Raw genomic sequence first — 6,000 nt, 5'->3', positions numbered from 1 at the left:
AAGTTTTTCTGATGGCTATAATACAAAATGCAGCCTATGCACAAAAAAAGGAGTTTACATCTTAAACTCAAACATATGTTGATGCTTATATTGTAAACTCCATCACCTAAATGGCATGTCTAGTACCCTAAAGCATTGTTAAGAGGCATTATTCATATGTGTCTCCAGCATTGTTCTCAGCCAGTTGTAGATACTCCAAACTGTCTCTTACCAAACCCTCTTCAACATTAAGTGGGCAAGAAACCTCATATTCTATGCAATCAGTCTTTGTTTAAATGAGGGATCTTGTAGTTGTTGTTTCCATGCACTTCATATATTGTTGTGAAACAGCTTTGCAATGTTATGAAGACTCTGCTTAGAGTTTGTGGTCAGAGTTCTTCATATTAGGTAAACACATTCCTCAGCACGTCATCTATGTTGGTGGTTGTTTTGTCATCTTGGAGTGATTGTATGGCCCTAAAATACCCAAGGTCTAACACATTGGTGTCTGGGGAGTTGGGAGGTTGGCTAATTAGATGGAATTCAAACCCATCAGTACTTGCAAGTGCCCCAAACTCTAGGTTAGCAGCTTTTAGGTGGGGTTTGGTTAAGAGTTTTGTATACTAGAAATCACCTTTCGAGTTATTGGATATTGTAAAAACACTTATTTTATTTTCTAAGGAATAAGATAGATTATCTTGTCATACTGGTGTTATGTTTTACATTTAATGGTTGTTTTACATGTTTAAATGTATAAGAAACAAAACAAATCTAAGTCTTTATTTTAGTAGCCCGGTTGTGGGCGTCGCGTCGTCCATTTTAAGGTAAAACAGTTAGTTTTGAACAAAGGAAAAATAGAATTTCACAACCTAGATAGGCTTTGACTACCTATCATGAAATGTTGCAATGACAGTCCGTATATGGCTAAGCCTTACTGAAATAAGATGACATTGGTGTAGGATAGTACTGAATGGATCTAACAACAAGACATGTCTTTATGCTATCTCCTGAAAGACATGGTCTTGATAAATAATCATTTCTTAATCAATATATTTAGCATTGAGCATACGTTATTGATTATGCATTATTTTAATTTATCAAATGGTGCGAGTTTTTCGCTACCCAGTAATCCTGGTATCTTGGGTAGTGGACTAGTGATGATTAATATCTAGTGGTTATGGTTTGATAATGTCTTCAAGAGGAGCTCAAAAGAAAGTTTTATTAATCAGAACCTAGCTAGTTAGAATTTAATTATTCCATGAATAATAAATAAGTGTTTCTTGTTTAGTCCACTCTTAGAATTAACAAGATATTAATTAATTAAGTCTATAGCAGACATTAATTAATTAATTGAACATTTATACCTTTAGCGCAAGAAATAACTTTCTAAAAGTGGAAACCTGGATTACTTGTAATTTCTGATTTGGATAGGTAATTCAATATTATTACTGTAGTGGCTGATAATAATATTCCAATATCAGCCTGAATTAAATTGAGGTTCAATTTAATTAGATGAGTCAATTGGGTGTGGCCTCATCTAAACCTCCATAGATCCCTGACTGAGCCCAATATGTAACTTAATATAAATAGGATAATAAATGAGAGACAGAGTACACACCAATACACATAATGTTCGGTCCCCCCTCTCTCTATGGAGGTGGTGATTTTTGCTCTCCTACTTTGTGTGGGAGTTCTTTCTTCTTTATTCAAGTCCTATATATTTTGATAAGATCCGCCCAGATATGGAAATATAGTTCGGGAACCGGTCAGAAAATTTATGGTCTAGTATTTAAGATCATCACATGGAGAAGTAGCAAGAAATCTTTGATTCTTTCGAGAATCAAGAATGTATTAAATCCTCTCCGACTCAATGTCATTAAAAATCGGCAATGACGCCGCCGTGGCGCCATTGCATGGCAGGTTTCTAGAAAAAAGCCATCGCCACGAGCTGCCATGAAACTTTTTAATGGCGACTGCCATTTGCCGCCATGAGTGAGGCGCCATGGCGTGTATGGCGTCACTTTTGATTGGGTTGCCCCCAATCCTCAGCCCAATTAGCAAATAAGACGACCCAAATGTATTTTATCCCTTAACTCGACTCAAACTCGATCCAATTAATAAAAAACTTGGGGATTAAGTCAAACTCTAGGGTTTTTTCTTAGAATCAGATTTCTCTCTAAAAAGGACCCTAGCTGCGCCAAAAACCCTAGAAGCTTCAAACACTACCCGACCTCGCCTCCTGTCTACCTTCACCGCCCCCCCGTTGCCGGTCAGCGCTGCCCGAGATTCTTAAGGTAATTTCTGATATCTGAAACGATGGATTTCTCAGGGTGCTTAGGTGTCGTTCAAGCAAGGATATATCCTAGTGGTCAGGATAGAGATCCTAACTAAGCCTAGACCCTGGTTTCAAAAATTCCTCAACCCACTTCTACTGATCAGTATAGTGGTGGTAAGGGTCGAATCCCACAGAGATGGTGCGTTAAAACTATTGTGGTGATATTCTGGATGGTTTGGTTAGCTACCACGCTCGGATTGAGTCTCTACCTAGGCAAGAACTTAAAGGTAATTTCCTACTGACTAGAATGGGGAAAGGAGTGTAGGGGTGCAGCTGTGTACGTGGAAATAGGGAGACATTTTTGTAACAGGAAATATTTGGAAGGTACGGGATTCTACTTTGGGCTAGACAGAATATTCAGAGGGTAGTGGTAGTCAAGGTGACTGGGCTGACAGATCTGCAAGTTATAACGAAAAGCAAAGGACAAAAAGTAAAAAAAAGCAAAAAGCATCTAAAAAGCAAGTGGTCCCCAACATTTGACAGGGACATCATCTTCTTCAGCAACACAAACTGAAATCAGAAAACAATTCCAGATTCAACACGGAAACACAGTTTATCAATTCGCGAACACAGATCCACAAATACGAATACCAAATCTTAAATAAAAAAAAAACAGAAACTGCAACTCCGCGTACTGGTCAACAGGAAGCGAAACGCACTCAAACTAAACTTCACATGCAGCGATTCACTCACGATCGAACAGTTCCACGTTTAACTAAGGAAATTGCGACGGAAACAAGGAAAGAAAAGATTCAGCACTTAAAACACCAAGGAACCTTAGATCTAAGCTAACTAGGCGAAATAGGAAGGAAAATAAATCAACACAATAACCGAAACGGAAATCAACTTCATAGCATAAACACGTTCAGATCTTCAACAAGTACTTCAAAAGCAGAAAATATCCAAAAGCAACAAAGATCCAACATAAAGAAAGCAAGTAAATTAAACTACGAAAGCGAATAAAAGTGTTTCGCCACTCCGGGCGATGAAATCTCTAAGCTACGGTCTTGCTGGCTGGAACGGACGATTTGGAACTCCGGGAACATCTAGATCTTCAAGTGACCATGGCAGTGGCGAGAAACGAGATTCTGGACTGGGCTGAAGGACTGAACTCCCAGAGAATTCTACCTAAGAGTGATGATGATGATTCGATTCCCTTCCTTTCTCTCTCCAAGTGGCTTCCTTTTAAAACTGCTCACACTTACCACATGCTTGTCCTCAAGCGTGAAGAACAAACAAAAACGAATAAGTCGAATTCTAGCCTGGTTACTCCCCTGACCTACTCTACCTAAACTAGACTCGACGCAAAGAAAAACACTTGGGCAAACACAGAAAAAGACACACAAACTCACAAACACAAATAAAACCGAAACACAAAGATTTGGGCTATATTTTCAACCATCCCTTACCTCGGGATCTGGTGCAATCCGGCCTTAGACAGCCTTGAACTCCTGCCACCCTCCATTCCTTCCTGGTCAGTACATCCGTTTGTCAAGATCGCCCAAACTCTCGGCCAAACACTAGATTCACTCGGTCTCTCATACCTCACCAGGAATGTTAGGACCGCATTCTCTCAATATGCTCAACCACACTTGCTTCGGACTTAGATCTCACGTGCAGCTACTGAAGGACTTAAAGGCTTGTAATGGGGCTATTGGATTGCAGCGTTTTGGGGTAGATGTTCCTAAGGCTCTAAGTTTTCAAAATTTCTATTTTATTAATGCGGGAGAACTGTGTGCTGTAGGCTTTTGATCAGTTGCTTTTTAGCTGGCACTTCTGGCTTGGGTCTCCAACTGTTCAGTATCATCTTGTGGCTTTGCCACCCTTATTCCTTCTCTTTTTTTGTGGTCAAGTTTCTGACCATTTTTCTCCACAATCTTTTTTTTTTTTTTTTTTTTGTGGCTTCGCCACCCTTATTCCTTCTTCTTCTCCCTTTTTTTTTCTTTTTGTGGACCCGGGATAACTCTCTGGTCGATTTTCTTCCGAACCTTCTTGCCCAGCTGGAGTCTGCTTTCTTGTACATCTTTCTGGCCAGTAGGCTTCATTCGCCTCACGCTTTGCACACACACAGTCCCAGTGGCTAGGGGTATTTATCTGGGTAAAAGAGTTAGGAAAAAAGGTTCTAAGGGTGGTTTTTTTTTTTCAGATGGGGGGTTTCCTACTGCCTTCAGTCTTTGCTACCCCTGGTCACTTCATCCTAGGCAATTTGTGGCAGCCTCTCTTTCTTTTCCATATATGTGGAAAGTGGTTCCACTTAAAGCGTATAACTCACATTTTAAGAGGGCTTTCGCGCTTGGCTCTAAGTATGGGCTTTTCTCTCATACTCACATCATCTATCCTGACTAGGAGGTACTAGGGAGGGTGGTTTCGGTTTTCCAGCACGTCTTATCTCCCTCAGTTCCCTTCACCGTCAGCTCAAGACGGTTGAGTTTTAAGCCCAATCAACACACAAAATAAAAAAACTAAACCTAACAGGACACTAACACAAGCACGAACACAAAAACTACACATATACACATACTCATCATACTGGTCATTGCGTCCCCCCTCCCACTTCACAAGTGTCTGCCCTCAGATAGGGCTGTGAAGTGGAAAAGGTAATGGCCAGTATGATGGACACATAGACAAACAGACAAAAACAACAAATTAAAACTAAAACTTCTCACACTTAGACTATGGAATAGGCTAAGTGTGAGATTTTGAAAACCTAAACAGCAACCAACAAAACACATATATATACAAAACTCCTCACACTTAGGCCGTGCAATGGACTAAGTGTGCGTCAATCATGCTTACGAAAAACAGAAAACACAACACATGCGTCAAAAGACAAACCCTTAACTTCTCACACTTAGACTATAGAATAGGCTAAGTGTTATGAACGGGGTTTGCGCACAAACAGAAATTATACTACCTAGACACACAAAACACAATTAAAACAAACGAAGAGCTAAACACGAGAAAATAAAAAGAAAAAAAAAACTAACTGGTCAGATGGGGGTGGTCTTAGCGAAGTCTCCTGCTCCTCCGTGGGGCAGGTGGTGTAGGCTGCTTTTCCAGGGGTTCCTCTTCCGTTCCAGTGTGATCCTCACTCTCCTTCGCCGGTTCCTCGGCTGCTGCCGGCACCTCGGCGTTCTCTTCCTCGGGCTCGTCTATCATTGTCTCTGGTGGGTGGGTCTCATCGTCATTGCCTCCATGGCCGCTTGTTCCTGTAGCTTGTTCTTTCTTCCGGCTGGTCACTTCTTCCAACAACACATCTATCACGGATGCCATCCGGCCCATCTCCGTGATCAATCGATGGTTTTCCTCTCCCAAAGTAGTCACTAACGTCTCCATAGCGTCTTGCCTTTGAGCCAATGTCTTCTGCTCTGCAGATCTCTCCAACATCCTTTCCATCACTGCCGCTAGCTTGACCATCTCTGCTTTCAATTGCTTATTCTCCTCTCTAACTTCATCCATTTCCTTCTCCATTCTGGCTTGACGCTGTTCCTGGTCCGATGCCAATCCGATCATTTCTGCCCTTATCTGTCTGCTTCCCTCCGCTATCTTCTCCACAGCTTTTTCCATCCCCTCTTGTCTCTGGTCGTGTGCCGGTGCTTCATGAGCTGCTGCCAACCGAGCAGTGGGTGTAGCTTCCTCTCCCATCGCGTAGAAGTGTGGCACGCCTTGCCTCATGTATACCGCAT

This window comes from Salvia splendens, chromosome 12, assembly GCF_004379255.2.
Source record: "Salvia splendens isolate huo1 chromosome 12, SspV2, whole genome shotgun sequence".
NCBI classification, from domain to species: domain Eukaryota; kingdom Viridiplantae; phylum Streptophyta; class Magnoliopsida; order Lamiales; family Lamiaceae; genus Salvia; species Salvia splendens.
The sequence above is the reverse complement of the archived record's forward strand: the minus strand, read 5'-3'. Positions refer to the sequence as shown.